This window comes from Scyliorhinus canicula, chromosome 16, assembly GCF_902713615.1.
Source record: "Scyliorhinus canicula chromosome 16, sScyCan1.1, whole genome shotgun sequence".
NCBI lineage: Eukaryota > Metazoa > Chordata > Chondrichthyes > Carcharhiniformes > Scyliorhinidae > Scyliorhinus > Scyliorhinus canicula.
The window spans coordinates 115,703,879-115,723,816 of record NC_052161.1 but is presented as its reverse complement, the minus strand read 5'-3'; the positions used below and the strand labels follow the sequence as shown (position 1 = coordinate 115,723,816).

Here is a 19,938-nt window from a genome sequence, read left to right as displayed (position 1 = left end):
GGCTGAATATTTGCCATCCACCACCACTCTCTGACTTCTATCGATTAGCCAGTTTGTTACCCAACTGGCCAAATTTCCCACTATCCCATGCCTCCTTACTTTCTGCATGAGCCTACCATGGGGAACCTTATCAGATGCCTTGCTAAAATCCATGTACACTACATCCACTGCTTTACCTTCATCCACGTGCTTGGTCACCTCCTCAAATAATTCAATAAGACTTGTGAGGCAAGACCTACCCCTCACAAATCCGTGCTGACTATCCCTAATCAAGCAGTGTCTTTCCAGATGCTCAGAAATCCTATCCCTCAGTACCCTTTCCATTACTTTGCCTACCACCGAAGTAAGACTAACTGGCCTGTTACCTGTTAAAGGAAAATACGAGGAGAAGGGGTGGGAGGGATTTGTTGTTTATTATTGGAAAGGGAGGGAAGGGAGTTTATTGCTATTATTGTTACTGTTTTTATTGATACTTAATATAAAAAAACTGAATAAAAATATATTTTAAAAAAACATAATGGCCTCTCAAAAAAAATGACATCAGAGTAAGCCATCCAAGAACTCATCGAATCACCATTGGTACACACTCAATGTTGTTTATTTTTGAGGTGAACGGGGATGCCACCGACGCCTCGGCCTCCGCGAGGGAGATTCCAGCATCAGCAGCTTTCAGAGTGCCACAATCATTGGCTCCATCTCCGCACATTCCCACAGAGTTGCCCAATTTCTGTAAGCTCTCCACCACATGTGCAGCCTAGTGAGAGCCTGTGTTTTCAGTGGAGCAGAGAGAATAGAAATGTTTTCACATTGTCAACAAATAGAGTAAACGTGTGAGCTAAACCTGATCTGTATGGAGCTGTGGTTCAGAGGAAGCACTGGATCTTTTGTTGGGCTGAGTTCAATTACAATTCAAGGTTAATAATTATTAAAGCCAGTTGATGTTCCAAAAATGGCAGTGTAACATCAAAGGAATCTTAGTAAATCAGCTCTGTTTGTATATTCAACATAAATGTACCTCTTCTAAACTTCAGAAGTGTTTCTAAATATGTACTCGAACTGCAGTTGAATGCATATTTTCATCCTCCCTTCAGTTACAGGTCCACAGTATCTTCATGCCTGTATTTAGGAGATTGCCTCTGTTTTGTTCCACAGTAAATACTGATCTCCTGCCAATAAGAAGTTGTTTTAAAATCATATTTGGCTCCATTTTGTGGACTGAGTAACAGACTACAAACTATACACCGAACTTTACCATTAGACTCTATGCTGCTAAAGCCGTTTTAAGTGAAGATCTAACTTTTTACTCATTTAAAAAAAATACTGCCTCCTTTTTTTTGAGATTTACAAAAAGAGCTGTATCCCCTTCAGGATATCACTATGTAGCGGATTGTCAAATGTGCACCCAGCCCATCCATATCGCCCATATACGCGCCTTCTATCAAACCGGCACTCCAAAAAGTCCTGCATTAACATTCATATACCTCAGTTAGGAATAGACCTAATAAAGCAACTGCAGTTTATTAATGTGGCTACTTTTATATGTCCCTTCCACCAATCAGCTAGAGATTTTTCTATTCTCTGGCTCTCTGTCGTGTTGCTGGTTTCCTGGATAAAGAATTTAACTGCTTGCTGTCTCAGTTTTAATCCATGATTGCCCAGTGCAGTTTCCAACAACTTAGCAGTAGAGAGGAGGTGAAACCATCCTTCACAACTAGTGAAAGGGCTGCACATGAAGGAAACATTTTTAGCTTTGGTGCAATAAGGATTAAACAACATGTCGAACATGTTTTTTCCCCCAGTAGAACATTTCCAAATTCTCTCTCTCTCCCTTCCTTTCTTCTTTCCTAATGTTTATTGGAAAACTATTTCTTGCACAAATCAGCCTTTCAGAATGCACATTAGGCTTGCTTTTGTTTTACGGTGTTGCTCACCTGTAGTTCCAACTTTTGTCATCGACAACTGGACGGAACCCTGCTGATGTTTGGTTTTGAACCTTGAGCAGAAGCAGATCTTTTGCGGTTTCATTTGTGAAAATATTTGTTCATGCATCCCTGCTACTGGACAACTGCACCTGAATGTGACATCCCAGGCAAGTAGTTAAAGAATGCTGGCACTGTGATGCCCTATTTCCAGCTGATACTAGCATTGGAGCTAATTTGTATCAACAGTAAAACTGTTTCCATAGACTTCTTGTTCTAGCCATTTGTTGTTGAAGTATGTGAAGGTGCTGGCAAATTCACCTGCTATACTCCTTAGCTGTGCCATAAAGCAGTTTCCTTTAGAGTTCCTTTTCGATGGTGGTGAGTGACAGGAGGTATGCCTGCTAACCAGCCAACTGTTGAACATCTGGACCTTAGTCTCAGAAATGCGCAAGTGGTTGATTTCCTCCTTCACAACCTGATGAACCAGTTGAGAATATTCAGTGAGTTTGTGAAATCCATTAGAAATGCATGGTGCATCAGCCATGTCATGTTGCAGAATTCTGGAAGAGGTCATCTGTTCTTTCCTCAAGGGTTGTGTTTGGAGACGAACTGAGGCATGGCTGACCCATTGAATGTCATTGTGATGTAGCAGGTCCATGAATTTGATTCTTCCTGCAGTTATTGGAACGGGAGCTGTTCAGGCCTATTGATTGGTTCAAATTGACAGCCTAAGTGACTATGACCATCTTTCACTCGAGGCTGTCTTATCTTAATGTATGCCGCAGTGATGCATGATGATCTGGATCAGGATACTTACAAAATAAATTAGCATCTAATGTTTTTTTTAAAAATATTTTTATTCTCCATTTTCACATTTCAAAATTTACACCCCACCAACAAACAGTAAACAGTAACGAATACAATATCGATCCCCTTGTTAACAACAATGATACCATCCTCCCACCACCCCCCAAACAATGGCCCACATGACAATATAGGCATCAAATAAAACAAAATCTCCCAAGGAGGAAAAAAAGAGAAAAAGGAATCGCCTATGGTCACCATTGACATATGTAGTCCACCCCTCCCCCAACCCTCTTAATATTCAACGCCATCCAATCCCCGAAAAAGTACCGTGACTGACACCCATGAAGTCTCCTGTTCACTGGCTGGCTTAGACTGTCAAGCGTGGAGGCCCCCTTGCCCTGTCCCAGGAAAACCAAGAAATCTCCATTAGCACACAACCCCCGCATACACACCCAGGCCCCAAAGAACCATCATTGCAAATGAAAGTCCCAACTCTTCCCTTGTCCAAATATACAGCATCGACTCATTTATTTCATACACACAAACACAGTGAAAAAATAAAGTTACATGAGGCTACATCGGTACAAGACCCGCTCTCAGTCCCATTACTCAATTCTGTCACAGTCCTTCTGCCTTCACAAACCCCTCCGCTGCTTCCGCCATCCCAAAATAAAAGTCCTTGGATTTGTAGATCACCCTCAACTTAGCTAGATACAGTATGCCACACTGCACCTTGGTGTTGTACAGTGCCTTCTTCACCCGGCTGAAGACCGTCCGCCTCCTCGCCAGCTCCACCGTAAAGTCCTGGAATATACGTATACCAGCTCCAGCCCTACTGCACCTCCCGCTTTTGCTTTGCCCAGCACAGGACCTTCTCCTTCACGCTGTACCTACGGAAACAAACTGTTCCTACTCTTGGCGGCTCACTCGCCTTTGGTATAGGCCTCCACGACCTATGGGCCTGATCCAGTTCGTATCAAGAGGGATCATCCCCCTCCCCCAATAGCTCCGCCAACATCATGGCAAAATACTCCGTCGCCCTCGGGCCTTCCACCCCTTCGGGCAGACCCACGTTCCTCAGATTCTGCCACCTGGATCCGTTTTCCAGGTCTTCCATTTTGGCTCGCAAACCCTTGTTGGTCTCTATCACCCTCCGAAGCTCCTTCCCCATTGAGGTGAGTTGATCATTGTGCTGCGGTAATTTATTTATTTATTTTAAAAATAAATTTGGAGTATCCAATTCATTTTTTCCAATTAAGGGGCAATTTAACGTGGCCAATCCACCTAGCCTGTACATCTTTGGGTTGTGGGGGTTAAACCCATGCAAACACAGGGAGAATGTGCAAACTCCATACGGACAGTGACCCAGAGTTGGGATCGAACCTGGGACCTCAGCGCTGTGAAGCTGCAGTGCTAACCCATGCCACCGTGCTGCCCCCTGTGTGCTGCGATAATGCCTCTTCCACTTCCTTCAGTGACTCACCTTGCTCTTGCACCTCTGTCGCTGCGTTCTATACCACCGTCCTCACCGGGGCAATCTCGTCCTCCACCAGCACTTTCAATACCACCCCCATCTGCTTCTTCATTGCTTCCATGTGCTTTGTGAACTGTTTTTCAAGTTTCACGGCCATCATCGTGGTCATTTCATCTGCCGTGAGCAATGCGGCCTCCCCTGGTGCCCCAGCCTCCGTTTTCCTTATAGTTCCCGCGCTGACTTTTCCACTCCCCAACGGACTTACATTGACCCCCTTTTGCACGGCTGTTTTTTTCCTCACCTTGAACATTTCTCCTCACTGTGCCTCCTTACAGCTTTTTCAGCCTCCGTTGCCCCTGGGACTGGGCGTTAAAACCCCAAAATTCTATTCCCGGAAGGGAGCCCTCCAGTGTGCGGCTGCCTCCCGCCCGCCATCGCCTGAAGTCGTCTAATTTACATCTAATGTTATCTCCAACTCTACCTGAGCTGTGGCTACAACGTCAGTTGGTCAATGGTCAGCTGGTAAGCTTAGAACAGGTTATCTTCTGGCATAAAGTAGTCTCATTCAGACAGAAAAAGAGATCAAATCCTTTTAAATAAAGCAGTTCACAATTCCAGAAATTGGAAATGCAATTCCAGAAATGAAATGGACTACATTTTTATTTGTAAATTCTCAAGCATCCTCGACTCCACTTTCCTGCCTTAACCCCATTACCCTTGGTTCCCTTACTGATTAAAAATCAGTCTATCTCAGCCTTGAACATACTTAATGACCCAGCTTCTACAGCTCTCTGCTGTGAAGAATTGCACAGATACAACACCCTCTGAGAGGAAAAAGTCCCTCATCTCTGTCTTAAATAGGCAACCCCTCACTCTGAGATTATGCCCTCTGGTTTTACACTGTCCCACAAGAGGGAACATCTGTCCTGTCAAACCCCCTGAGAATCCTTTATGTCTCAATATGTTCGTGTCTCATTCTTCTAAACTCCAATGGGTACAGGCCCAACCTATTTAACCTCCCCATATAAGAAAATCCCCCCCCATACCTGGGATCAACCTGGTGAATTCTGGCCTCTTGAGCATCTCTGATTTTAATTGCTCTGCCATTGGCAGTTGTGCATTATGTTGCCTAGGCTCTAAGCTATGGAATTCCCTTCCTAGACCTCTCTGCCGTTAGCATCTTTTAAAAAATCATTCCTTCAAGCCTACCTCTTTAACCAAGCTTTTGTTCATCTGCCCTAACATTGTTTGATGTCAAATTTTGTTTTATAACACTCCTGTGAAATATTTTAGCATGCTTTTTGTTTATTTTTATTTTTTTCATAAATTTAGAGGACACAATTATCTTTTTTTTTCAATTAAGGGGCAATTTGAAAATGAAATGAAAATTGCCTATTGTCACGAGTAGACTTCAATGAAGTTACTGTGAAAAGCCCCTAGTCGCCACATTCCGGCGCCTGTTCGGGGAGGCTGTTATGGGAATCGAACCGTGCTGCTGGTCTGCTTTCAAAGCCAGCGATTTAGCCCAGTGTGCTAAACAGCCCCCTTGGTGTGGCCAATCCACCTACCCTGCACATCTTTGGGTTGTGGGGGTGAAACCCACGCAGAATGTACAAACTGCACACTCACAGTGACCCGGGGCTGGGATTTGTACCTGGATCCTCAGCGCCACAGTCCCAGTGCTAATCACTTGCGCTACATGCCACTCCGTGTTGTTGCAATTGTGTAGGGTGTTGGTGAGACCACATCTGGAGTATTGTGTCCAGTTTTGGTCTCCTTGTTTGAGGAAGGATGTGGTGATATTGGAGTTCAGAGGAGGTTCACCAGATTGTTTCTGTGGATGTAAGAGTTAACGTATGAGGGGAGATGAAAGGGTTGACGTATGAGGAGAGATTAAACAGTTTGGGTTCATACTCGCTGGAGTTTCGAAGAATGAGAGGGGATCAGAATTAGCTATATAAAATACTAAAAGAGATTGATAAAGTAAACATAGACCAAATATTCCTCCTTGTGGGGCAATCTAGAACAAGAGGTCACAGATATAGGTTGCGAGGCAGCAGATTTAAAACTGAGATGAGGAAGAACTACTTCTCGCAGAGGGGGGTGAATATGTGGAACTCGCTGCCCCATAGTGCAGTGGAGTCTGAATCAGTAAATGGTTTCAAGGAGGAGATAGATAGATTTCTGATTTAAAAATGAGTTAAAGGAATATGGGGAACAGGTAGGGAGCTGCTTTTGAGACCAGGAAGAGATCAACCATTAGATCAGCAGGCTCAAAGGACTGAATTGCCTACTTCTCCTAATTCCTATGTTCCTATCATAGAAAGGTTACGGCACTGAAAGAGGCCATTCAGCCCATTGTCCTTGCACTGGACAACGTAGGCAATCACTTCCAGTTGCCTACTACCCTCTGGGTGGAAGAACTCTCTGTCTCTCTCTCTGTCTCTCTCTCTCTCTCTCTCTGTCTCTCACTCTCACTCTCACTCTCACTCTCACTCTCTCACTCTCACTCTCACTCTCTCACTCTCACTCTCACTCTCACTCTCACTCTCACTCACTCTCTCACTCTCTCTACCCCACCCAGCTTCTGACTGAACCGTAAACGTTCCTAGTTCCAACATTATTCACATGTAGACAACCCCCCAAAAGAATCGGTGCTGAGGACCAGACGTTTGCTTCCCTAAAGCACATATGACAATCTGGTAGTTTCATGATCACTATTGTAGATATTATCTTATTATTCTAGATTCTATGAAATTTAAATTCACCAGTAGCAGTGGTAGAACTTGAATTTGTGACTCTGGTTCATTAGTCCATACACTGAATTACTAATCGACTGAGATAACCACTATTTTAACATATGCCAAAGTCAGTCATTCAGAAAATGTTCATTTATTTAGAGTACCCAATTATTTATTTCCAATTCAGGGGCAATTTAGTGTAGCCAATCCACCTACCCGGCACATCTTTGTGTTGTGGGGGTGAAACCCACGCAAACACGCGGAAAATGTGCAAACTCCACACGGACAGTGACTCAGAGCTGGGATCGAACTTGGGACCTTGGCGCCGTGAGGCTGCAGGGCTAACCCACTGCGCCACTGTGCTGCCCGAAAATGTTCGTTTATTTTTTAAAAAAAAATTTTTATTCAAATTTTCAACAAATTTTAACCAACAAAACAGAAGCCAAGAGAAAACAGTAACCCTCCCCCAAATACAAAAGCAATAAAATAACAAAAATAATAAACATGAAATCAAATACCCATCCCCTGTAGCGAACAAGGAACACCCCCAACCCCCGGGTTGCTGCTGAAGTTGACCACCCCCTAATGCTCCGCCGGAAGAACTCTTGCACCGACCCCCTAACGGGCAAACTTGACCCACTCCAGTTTGATAAACCCAGCCATATCATTGATCCAGGATTCCACGCTCGGGGGGCTTTGCATCCTTCCACTGCAAAAGAATCCTGCGCTGGGCTACCAGGGACACAAAGGCCAGAATATCAGCCTCTTTCACCTCCTGCACTCCCGGCTCTGATGCTACCCCGAAAATTGCAAGCCCCTAGCCCGGCTCCACCCTGGAACCAACCACCCTTGACAACGTCCCCGCAATGCCCCTCCAAAAGCCCTCCAACGCAGGGCATGCCCAAAACATTTGGGTGTTGTTTGCTGGGCTCCCCGAACACCTGACACATCTGTCCTTCCCCCAAAGAACCGGCTCAGTCTTGTCCCAGTCATATGCGCCCTATGCAGCACCTTTAGTTGAATTAAACTAAGCCTCGCGCAAGAGGAGGAGGAATTCACCCTCCCCAGGGCATCCGCCCACGTCCCCTCATCGATCTCCTCTCCCAGCTCCTCCTCCTCCCACTTATCTTTCAGCTCTTCCACTGAGGCCTCCTCCCCCTCCTGCATCGCTTGGTAGATTGCCGAGATCCTCCCCTCGCCAACCCACGTCCCCGAGAGCACCCTGTCCTGAACCCCCCTTGGCGGCAACAGTGGAAACTCCGCCACCTGCCGCCTAACGAACGCCCTTACCTGCATGTACCTGAAGGTATTCCCTGGGGGGAGACCCCGCCTCCCCTTCAACTCCTCTAAGGTCGCAAACACCCCATCGAGAAAGAGGTCCCCCACCCGCCTGATACCTGCCCTGTGCCAGCTCAAAAACCCTCCGTCCATCCTCCCTGGTACAAACCGGTGGTTCCCCCGTATTGGGGACTAAACTGAAGCCTTCACCTCCCCCCATGCCGTCTCCACTGCCCCCAAATTTTGAGGGTAGCCACCACCACCGGACTTGTAGTATATCTTGCTGGGGGGAGCGGCAACGGCGCCGTCACAAGCGCCTCTAGTGCCCACACAGGACGTCGCCTCCATCCTCTTCCATGCATCCATCCTCCCGCTCCATCACCCACCTACGTATCATCGCCACGTTTGCGGCCCAGTTGTACCCACATAGGTTGGGCAACGCCAACCTCCCCACATCCCTACCCCGCTCCAGGAACACCCCCCTCGCCCTCGGGGCCTTCTGTGCCCACACAAATCCCATAATACTCCTATTGGCCCTCCTGAACAAAGCCTTCGGAATCATGATAGGGAGGCACTGGAAGAGGAACAGAAACCTCGGGAGCACCGTCATTTTGACCGACTGGACCCTGCCCGCTAGGGAGAATGACAACACATCCCACCTCCTAAACTTCTCCCCCATCTGCTCCACCAGCTTCGTAAAATTGAGCCTGTGCAGGGCCCCCCAGCTCCTAGCTATCTGGACCCCCAGGTATCTGAAACTCCTCTGCCCTTTTCAGCGGAAGTTCCCCAATCCCTCTTTCCTGATCCCCAAGATGCACCACAAACAGCTCACTCTTCCCCACATTGAGCTTATACCCGGAGAAGTCCCCAAATTCTCCAAGAATCCTCATCACCTCCGGCATCCCCCCCCCACCGGGTCTGCCACGTACAACAATATATCATCCGCATATAACGACAGCCGATGCCCCCCCCCCTTCCCCCCCCCCCCCCACCCCCACCCCGCGCACTATACCCCTCCAGCCCCTCGACTCCCTCAGCACCATGGCCAAGGGTTCGATCGCCAGCGCAAACAGCAGGGGAGACGGGGCACCCCTGCCTCGTCCCCGGTACAAACGAAAATTCTCCGACCACCTCCCATTCATAACCACACTTGCCACCGGGGCATCATACAACAGCCTCACCCACCTAATAAATCCATCACTAAACCCGAACCTCTCCAGAACCTCCCAAAGATCTCCCCTCTCCAGCCTGTCAAAGGCCTTCTCCGCATCCATCGACGCCGCTGTCTCCGCCTCCCCATCCACCGCCGGCATTGTTATGACATTGAGAAGCCTCCGCACATTAATGCCTCCCCTTCACAAAACCCGTTTGATCCTCGTGTATGACCAGTGGCACCACGTCCTCCACTCTCCTGGCCAATATCTTGGCCAGCAGTTTCGCATCTACGTTGAGGAGTGAAATCGGCCTATACGACCCACACTGAAGGGGGTCCTTATCCCGCTTCAGAATCAGTGAGATCAATGCCCTGGACATCGTCGGGGGCAAAGCCCCCCCATCCCTCGCCTCATTCAAGGTTCTCACTAGCAGCGGGCCCAGCAGGTCTGAAAACTTCTTATAAAATTCAACCGGGAACCCATCGGGTCCCGGTGCCTTCCCTGACTGCATGCTCCCCAATCCATTAACCAGCTCCTCCAGCCCAACTGGTGCCCCCAACCCCTCCACCTGCTCCTCCTCCACTCTCGGAAACTCCAGCTTGCCCATTCCTCCCTCCTCCACTAGGGGCACTGACCGGTACAACTCCTCATAAAAGGTCCTGAACACTCCGTTAATGCCCCTCGCACTCCGCACAAGACTCCCTCCTCCATCCCTAACTTCCCCATCTCCCTAGCCGCCTCCCGCTTCCGGAGCTGGTAGGCCAGCATCCGACTCGCCTTTTCCCCGTATTCGTATACCGCCCCCTACGCCCTCCTCCACTGCGCCTCCACCTTCCTGGTGGTCAATATATCAAACTCCGCTTGGAGACTACGACGCTTCCTTAACAGCCCTTCCTCCGGGGCCTCCGCATACCTCCTGAACACCCTCACCATTTCTTCCACCAGCCTCTCCCTCTCCCTTTTCTCCCCCCTCTCCCTATGTGTCCTGATGGAAATCAGCTCCCCCCCTAACCACTGCCGTCAGCGCCTCCTAGACCACTCCCACCTGCACCTCCCCATTATCATTAATTTCTAGATGCCACTCTATGCACCTCCGGACCCGCCCGCATACCTCCTCGTCCGACAGCAGCCCCACCTCTAGCCTCCACGTCGGGCGTTGGTCCCTCCCTCCACCAGCTCTAGATTTACTCAATGCGGGGCGTGATCTGAAATGGCTATCGCCGAATATTCCGCACCTTCCACCCCTCGGAATCAACGCCTTGCTCAAGACAAAGAAGTCAATCCGGGAGTAAGCCTTGTGGACGTGGGAGAAGAACGAAAACTCCCTAGCCCCCGCCCTCATGAACCACCACGGATCCACCCCTCCCATCTGGTCCATAAACCCCCTCAGCACTGTGGCCGCCGCTGGCCTCTTACCCGTCCTGGACCGAGAGCGATCCAGTGCTGGGTCCAGCACTGTATTAAAATCCCCTCCCATTATTAAACCCTCCGTCTCAAGGTCTGGAATCCGGCTCAGCATGCGCCGCATGAAGCCTGCATCGTCCCAACTTGGGGCGTACACATTAACCAGCACCACCCGCTCCCCCTGGAGCCTACTGCTTACCATCACATATCTGCCACAGCTATCCGCCACCACACTCTTCACCACAAACGATACTCTCTTCCCCACCAAAATCGCCATCCCCCGGTTCTTGGTCCATTCCCCACAGTGGCAGATCTTCGTCCCGACTCCTTCTAATACCTTCAGTTCCCCTTCGGCCCTTCCAGCAGCAACCCGGTACCCCCCCACCCCTCCTAGCTAGGGCCCTCCCTAGCTGCGTTACCCCTCTCATTGTACTCCCGTAAGTCAGCTGGCTCCTGCTGACCCCGGCTGCTCCCACCACCCCAACGACGACGACCCCCCCCCCCCCCCCCGGTGTAACACTACCACCCGACCGGCACAGTCCCCTCCTGTTCCGGCTCCAGCGCGGGGAAAAGCCCACGCCTCCAACTTAAGCCCCGCCCCTCAACCCAAAGCGCAGGAAGAAAAAGCCCACCCGCTCGGAAAATGTTCATTTATAAAGAATTCACCCCTGTGGCGCTGCAACTTTTGGGTTTGCTCCTGCCCATGTTTGACTTCTGATTCTAAAGAATATTTGTAAATAATCAAAGAAAATCCTTGTGCAGCAAACATCAGTGTCTCGTGTTGTAATAGCCATACTGGAAAATCAGAAGTATACATATGGCTGTGTATAAAGCCCAGCTTTATCTCACTGAATAGAACTGTGCTTTGTTTGTGTTGCCTGCCTAGAGTAAATGTCTGACTCCATTCAGACTCCAGGCAGACTTAAGTTACTGCTCAGTGTGAAAATCTATGGCAAGTTCTTTGATAATATACAGAGGAGCAATTACACCGAACTCCACTCACTGAACTCGTGAAGGGTTACCCAACATGTACATTTTGGGCCCAACATTAATAAGCTTGTGCTTTTTTTGAATTTTTGTGAGGTGACTTCCGATTGCAGCTATGCGGAGCTAAGCCGCATGGCTCTTTTCAGGGCCCCCAACGGTGCTTTTTCGACGATTCCTGATGTGGGAAGGGGTCTGCAGTAGATCCCCAGGGTTCTATGGTCCGGACCAGGAGTGGGGTGAGCAGAAAAGCGGTGGCCGCGCCCCTGGAAAAGCGGGGGAAGGGAAACAAAATGGCGGCCGGCGGTGGCCTCGAGGAGTTGAGGCAGTGGCCGCAGGAGCAGCAGGCGACTCTTCTGCGATGCTTCCAGGAGCTTAAGGTGGAGCTGCTGGAGTCGCTGAAGGCTACCACCAGAGAGCTGATGGAGACTCAGACAGCCCAGGGGGCCGCAATCCGGGAGCTGCAGCAGCAGGCATCCGAAAGGGAGGATGAGGCCGCGGCCGTCGCGGGGAAGGTGGAGATGAACGAGGCGCTCCATAAAAAGTGGCAGGAACGGTTTGAGGAGAAGGACAACCAGTCGAGGCGGAAGAACTAACGGAACCTGGGCCTCACTGAGGGGCTGGAGGGGTCGGACCTGGCGGCTTATGTGGTCGTTATGCTGAACTCATTGTTGGGAGCTGGGTCCTTCCAGGGGCCCCTGGAGTAGGAGGGGGGGCCCACAGAATACTGGCTAGGAGGCCCAAGCCGAATGAGTTGCCCGGGGTGGTGTTAGTGCGGTTTCACCGGTTCGTTGACCGGTAGTGTGTGCTCTGGTGGGCCAAGAGGGAACGGAGCAGCACGTGGGAGAACACGGAGGTGCGGATCTTCCAGGACTGGAGTGCGGAGGTGGCTAAGCGGAGGGCCGGGTTCAACCGGACGAAGGCGGTGCTCTACAGACGGAGTGTGAAGTTTGGCATGGTGCAGCCGGCGCGTCTGTGGGTCACCTACAAGGACCGTCACCATTATTTTGAGTCCCCGGAGGAGGCATGGGCCTTTGTGCAGGCCGAGAAACTGGACTCAAACTGAGGGTCAAGGATGGGGGTTTTGTATGAAAATGTAACTGTGTTTAATTTTTGCTCTGGGGGGGGGGGGTCTCTGTTTAATGCAGGATGTGTGTTGGCTTCAGGGTGATGTCTTTATGTCTTTTTGTCTGGGTCTGGTGGACAGGTTCGGGCAGGGAGGTAAACTGGGAGTGCGGGGAGCTGGTGGTGGGGACTGGCAATGGGAGTTGCCCTAGAGGAGGCGGGGTTGGGCAGGGCGAAAGCGCGGGCTTTTCTCTGGTTTCCTGCGCTGTGGGATGATGGGGGGCGGGGTCGGGGCTGCGAAGCGCGGGCCTTTGCTGGTTGTTATTTTCCCGCGCAAGAGCGGGTGGGGGGGGGGAGGGAGGGGAGGAGGGCCAGTTGATGGGCACGAAGAAGGAGGAGTAGTCCCACGTGGGAAGGGGTCGGTGATGTGGCGGCAGTCGCCGGGGTCAGCAGAAGTTAGCTGGCTCACGGGAGTGCTGCGGAGGGAGGGGCGCGGCCAGGAGGGGTCCTAGCCTGGGGGTGGGGGGGGGGTACTGAGTTGCTGCTGAAATGGCCAGGAAGGAGCTGGAGTATGCTTGGGGGGGGGGGGGGGGGGGGGGGGGGGGGAGGGGGGAGGGAAGAGTTACTGCCATGGGGAACAGGCTGAGCGGGGGATGCTGGCAGGGGATGGGTTATGGCTAGTTAGCAGGGGAGGGGGGCAGGGAGCCCTCTGATCCGGCTGATAACCTGGAATGTGACAGGGTGCTCCGCGTAATGCAGGAGGTAGATGAGGCCTTGGTGGAGGAGCTGAAGGGTAAATGGGAAGAGGAGCTGCGTGAGGAGATTGAGGAGGGGACATGGGCACATGCCCTGGAAAGGGTGAATTCCTCATCTTCCTGTGCGAGGCTTAGTCTCATACAGTTCAAGGTGCTGCATAGGGCCCACATGACTGGGACGAGGATAAGTAGGTTTTTCGGGGGCGAAGACAGGTGTGCTAGGTGCTCGGAGAGCCCAGCGAACCACGCCCATATGTTTTGGGCATACCCAGCGCTGGGGCAATTTTGGAAGGGGGTAGCAAGGACGGTGTCGAGGGTGGTGGGATCCAGAGTCAAGCCAGGCTGGGGACTCGCAATTTTTGAGGTTGCAGTGGAGCCGTGAGTGCAGGAGGTGAAAGAGGCCGGTGTCCTGGCCTTTGCGTCCCTAGTAGCCCGGCGGAGGATCTTGCTTCAATGGAAGGATACTAGGCCCCCAAGCGTGGAGGCCTGGATCAATGATATGGCGGGGTTTATCAAATTGGAGAAGGTGAAATTTGTCCTGAGGGGATCAGTGCAGGGGTTCTTTAGGCGGTGGCAGCCTTTCCTGGACAAACTGACGGAAAGGTAGGGAAATAGGCCGGCAGCAGCAGCAACCCTGGGGGGGGAGGGATTGGGTTTGGTGGGAGGGAGGGAGAAGTGTGTCCATAGGTTTGTGGGATGTGGCGGGTGTTATCTCTTTCCTTTCTGTTGTTTGCTTTTTTTTGTTTTCGATTTAGTAGTTGCTTTTGTGGGGGAGTGGGTGGTGTTCTTGGGCTTTTACAATGGTTATGCTGTTAATATTGTTTTGTTGTTTATATTTTGTGAAAAGCTTAATAAAAATTATTTTTTTTTAAAAAAATGAATTTTTGTGAGAAAGCTTGGATTGAGATATTCCTAGAGAACAAGAATGTGGGGTTTTGAGGGGTAGAGTAGAATCAGAAGAGCAGGGATAAGTAAGATGGGTAGTATAGAAAGCAGAGAATAAGGTTTGAGTGGGTCAGAGGTAGAGTTAGGATGATAAACAAAAATAATAGCAGGAACAATAGGCCAGAAATTGTGCAAAGGATGCTTCAGTGCACACAGAGCAGGAAACAGCAGAGTTCAAAGATTATTTTCTTTTTGTACAAATTTTGTCCATGATCCCATATTCCTTATTCTGCTCACGTGCCTTTTGTTTCTGTGTATTCTACATGAATTATATTCAAAACCTTCAACTCTTCCAAGAAAATTCTGAAATCTCTTGACTGTCCCGTGATCTTTTGGACATTTTGTGTCAAGGCACTGTGTGAATGGAAGCAGTTGTTGCGTGACAAAATTGCGGTGTGGTGCTGAAAGGGTAAACTCTTAGCTATTGGGCGTGGCTCTTAACCGGAGGTGAGGTGGTTCAGGAACAGAATCTGTCGAGGTGAGTTGGTGCAGTAATCTGATAGTTTACCTGTTAAATATTTTTCACTTTTTACAGTCGGTCTGAGTGCTTTTGTAGACTAAGTTTGTTCAGACCTATATCTTGAGTAAAACAGGTGCAATAACCTGAAACAGGGGTGTGCTTTTAGCTGTCCCTTGGCAATGGCTATTGGGCAAATTCTGCGTCTTTTTGGTTAGATACATGTCTGTGGCTGCTGAAGAAACTTTTCTCATCTTTTTAAGATCATTCCTTTTTCTGTTCTGCTTTCATTCTCAACTGGAATTTATCGTCCGATCTTCAGTGTTATGGAGGATGTGTAATTCTAGCATAAATAGCTGTTAGAAAATTAGACACTTGCAGCTAATGAACATTGGAATTCTTTCCTCCCCATCCCATTTTCCTCCATTTCCGAAGTAGTTGATTTGGACAGGACAATATTTTAAAATTGTTAACCCTTTCGGAATTAACCGAAATATTTTAACATTCCAAAGCAGTGGAATATTGGCCATGTGACATTGATATGGGCACGGCATTATTTGTGCTGATTGGTCAGGAGACTCGGGAAGAATAGAGTTTAAATGCAATTCATGTAATGTACATAGAAACAAAGTTAACTTAGCAGAACTAGGGGGTGAGGCGTCATGCAAAATGCAGTATCTTTTCAGAAAAAGTAAAATAAACCCAGAGTTTTTCTTTCATTAAAGTTACAGTGACCGACTGTAGATGACTGTAGAAAAGTTGTCACTGTTAAAAGTTAGGGTGAGGCATTTGGTGGGCTCGGCTGCAGGGTACAGACAGGATGAGTGAAGAAGTCTGTACGAGTTAGACTTGAACCAAGATCTCAAACATTTGTCAACACTTGAGTGCTGAGAAGTTAAAGTCAGAATAAACCTTGTTTAGTTTTAAAAATTAGTTCCTACATCATTTATTACTAACTCGGAATTGCCTTGCGAGTGTTGCGAGTCAGCGGGTGTTGAGGGTCTGGAATCACATTGACCAGGCTGAGTACGGAAACAGTTTTTCTTGGAGACTTCCTAACAGTTCGCCATCTTGCATGGTCATTTTCTGGTCCTAGTCCACAAGTTTTTGAATTCAATTCCCAACTTGTGATGATTTGAATTTGTTTTTTATGTTGCTAGTCCAGTGGCATTGCAACTTGGTTACAGTATCCCATATGGTTACAGTATCCAATGGAAGGAAATGGCTAGCGAGACTCGGTGGGGGAAGAACAGAGCCATGCTTCTAATGGTCTGCGAGTACAATTTTGCTACTTTGACTTCAGCCTCTATTAACAATGATATTACATTTGGTGCTTATGTTCAGCCGATATTTTCCCTCCTTTAATGCAATGTCTCTAATCTATGGAGCTTAATTGTCTGTAATCTTTCCTTATAGTTTATATATTTGTGATTATGTTTACTGCTTTTCCCTGCACTCAAGGAAGTTTTTGGAAATATGATGGTCATAATTGAACTCCCTACACCATTATAGAATATCTGATGAATGTCCTGGCATTATAATAGCTCTTTTAATTGTTTCACCGTATTGTGATAGTGAAATAAGTTTTCTCGTTCAAGTTGGCCATTATCTGGCAACTGGTGCAAATGTCTCCTGCCCCTTGTCAGCCCTTTTTTTTAAATTCCCAGACTGACATGCACTGCTTCATTCGAAATGGGTGATGCAGGGCTATGAGGAGAGAAGAGCCATGAAATTAATTTTGGTTTGCTCTAGTGAAGGCATGATAGGCTGACCTCTCTTCTGTACTGTAAATTTACATAGCTTTATTATCTTCCTTTTAACAATGTTTCTGATATTACCAGACCTCTTGCCAAGTCACCTTGTGTTGATTCATTTCCTTGCATTGTTTATTGATGGTGCTTAATTTTGGTGTAATGTCTAATACAATATTACTTGTCAGTTGCTACTTCTTGATCCAGCTATATATATTTTTTTGCAAATCTTCACTGCTGTATGTATTTTAGTTGCATGCAAGTTTGCCACTTTAATTTGGTTAATGTGTTTGTCAATTGTTTAAATGTGAGACAATGACGTGAGCACAGAATCCTGGTGCTCCACACCCTAGTCTGATATTCGATCTCCCCAGAGCCCTGGATTTCTGTTTTAAACAGCTTTGTTTGCTACCCTGGTTTTCGATATTTAGCTTACCTGGCAGTCTTTCTTTTAACACAAAGCAAAATATTGAGAATGCTAGAAATCTGAAATTAAAACAAAAAATCCTGTGACCCAGTTGCTCGACCTGAAATGTTAAATTCTGTTTCTCTCTGCAGATGTTGCCTGACCTGCTGAGTTTTTCCAGCACTTTTTGTTCTCTTAGTACCTTGTCAAAACTTTCTGTATAAGCCTTTGAAGGTCAAATAAGTCTTCTATCATAGACTGACTGTGTAGGTAACCAGAAGTTTGCCAACTTCCATTGCATCAGCATAACTAGAAATCGTGCTGCCGGAGAGGAGAAAATTGAAATGCTAAGTATCAGCAAGAAATGGTCAATGTAACCATGAGTAACTGTGTAACTATATATAAATGATGTTCACTTGGGATAGATGGAAGCCACACAGATACCAACACACTCATTAAGTTAAAGAGAGCTCAGTGTCCCTGCTACAATAACGATAGGTCCCCTCACCCTTAACTGTAGTTTGAAACTTACTCCTGACACATGCAATGGGCGAAGTCCATTTAAACAGTGCATTTAAAATAAAATGAACTTCGGGTAAGTTGCAATCATTTAAAAAAAAGGTTGTGAGAGTGAGACCCACGCAGACTCTGGGAGAGTGTGCAAACTCTACACGGACAGCGACCCGGGGCCGGGATCAAACCTGGGTCCTCAGTGGCGTGAAGCAGTAGTGGGGCAAGTGTAGCCATCTAAAATGGCCTCCCACAAAGAGTGATGGGAAATGTGGTCAAGCTTGGGACACAGCCTACAATTTGCAAATATACAAGCTGCAGCCCAGACTTTATGCAGAAACTCACACCTGCAAAAGGGCCATTAAAAGGCGATTAAAGGAACAATAGGACAATCCGGTCCATCACATCGTCTCCCAGATGAAGTGGCACCAGCTCCTGCTGTGAGCTCTCCCAGGATTTACCTACTGAGTGCCACCCCAAAATTGATGTGGCAGCCCCTGATTGGATGTAACCGATCAGGGGGTGGAGCCCTGATCACTTGTTGCTCTGTGACAAAGTCACTTCTAATTGAGTCCCATCAGAGGTCGCCAATAATGTTGCTGTTTTTGTCCCAACAGCATCGCCAATACTGTTGGTATTTTTATTTATCTCTGTGAACCACAAGCCTTTCCCTTATATCGATCAAATGACCACACAACCAGTTAGTTAGTTCAAAAGATGGTTTATTTACATACACGATAGTTATCTCAACATGCAAATACAATATCTATCAGCTACAATAACCTATACTTAACTTCAGGGCAACCGGCACTGTGCAAATGGATAAAGGCCTTTATCTGGATTTCACTTGGCTGGTTCGAAGGAAGTGGCTCTGTCTCTGCTGGGGCTCTTCTGTCAGGTAGCGATCGTGGTCTTTAACTTAGCTGGCTGTTCCTGTTGCAATTGGATTGGCACAGGCCGGATCCAAAAGAGACAGAACACATAGCTGCGCCCTCTTTTCTCCCTCTGGGATTTTGCGCTTTTTGTTGTGGTCCTTAACCTTGGACCCAGTAGTTTGACAGCGCTCTGATCACTCGCTTCAATTTCAGCCAATAAAGGGGTGGGTGCCTTGGTAGCTGGGCTGGTCCTTAGCGGTCATTGACCTTCGCAGTTGTGCTTTGATTAAGGGGAGTGGCGCCGATCAGTCTGTGGCTGTACCAGTTGCTTGATTGAGTTCTATTGTCCTGGGAAAATGGGCCATTAAAATACAAACGAGTGTGGGTTTTGGTCAGGTCTGGTTACCTGTGTTTCAGATACACATAGGCCGTGTATCTGTCTGAGTCCTGGGTTGGCCATAATTCCCATGATCCTTTGGCTACATTCCGTCCTTTCGTTCTTGAACGCGAAGCGTGGTGGAGCAACCTATTGATCCCTGTTCATCCTTGGTGTCCGGTCACCCGTGGTCAAGGCAAGGTTCTACTCTACTCTATCTTATGGTTTGGGACATTTACTGAATATTCCATTAATACATTCATAAATTAATTCATCTCTAACGGTTACTATAATTTAGGTCACTATAAAACATTTAATTTAGACGCACAGTTGATCTCTAGCAACGCTATCTAAGCTACTCTCATGCTGCTGGTAAATATCAAAGAACTAATATACAGTACAAATTTAAAACAGCAGCATCACATTTCTACTTAATCCTAATAAAGGTAAAGAGGTACATGGTTTATTTTTAGCAGCGATTGTTACACAAGTTCAATTTTGTTGAATTCCAAAGAAGGGGGATCGGACTGTATATATCGGCGGGGGGCGGGAGGCTTTTGTTCGGCATTTATGGAGTCGGAGTGTCTGAATGACACTGTAGATTATTGCAATTACTAGAAGGACCTCTACTATGTATGAAAAGGGGTTCTATTTGGCAATGTTTTCGCGCCAGGTGGGGGTTTCAATGTCTGTCTTTGTGTGGTGTAGTGTCCGGGCTGGTGTGGGGTTTGTAACAAAGGTTCATTGCGCGCGCAGTTGCAGAAGTCCAGCGATGATCCAAACGCATGTCAGCAGTCCTTGCTTCATCCTGTGTTGTCTGTTTTCCATGCAATCCTGGGGATGTAAGCATAGTATCTGTTATTATCTTTGGTTAATACCTAGTTTTATTAGTCTTTCCTTACTTCAATTACCTGTTATGATTGTCACCATGTGTGACTCGCTCATTTAAAAAAAAATAAATACCATTTTGGAGAGACAAGAAATGCAAATTCTTAAAGTACAGAGACTCTCGCAGCTTGTGGTCGATGCGGGAA

General features: G+C 47.8%; 1 protein-coding gene across 4 annotated transcripts in view; it reads left to right on the top strand.

Moving 5' to 3' along the window:
• The window catches only part of atp13a2 (ATPase cation transporting 13A2), a 144,739-nt gene that overhangs the window by 24,157 nt on the left and 100,644 nt on the right, over positions 1-19,938 (top strand). The window lies entirely within an intron of this gene.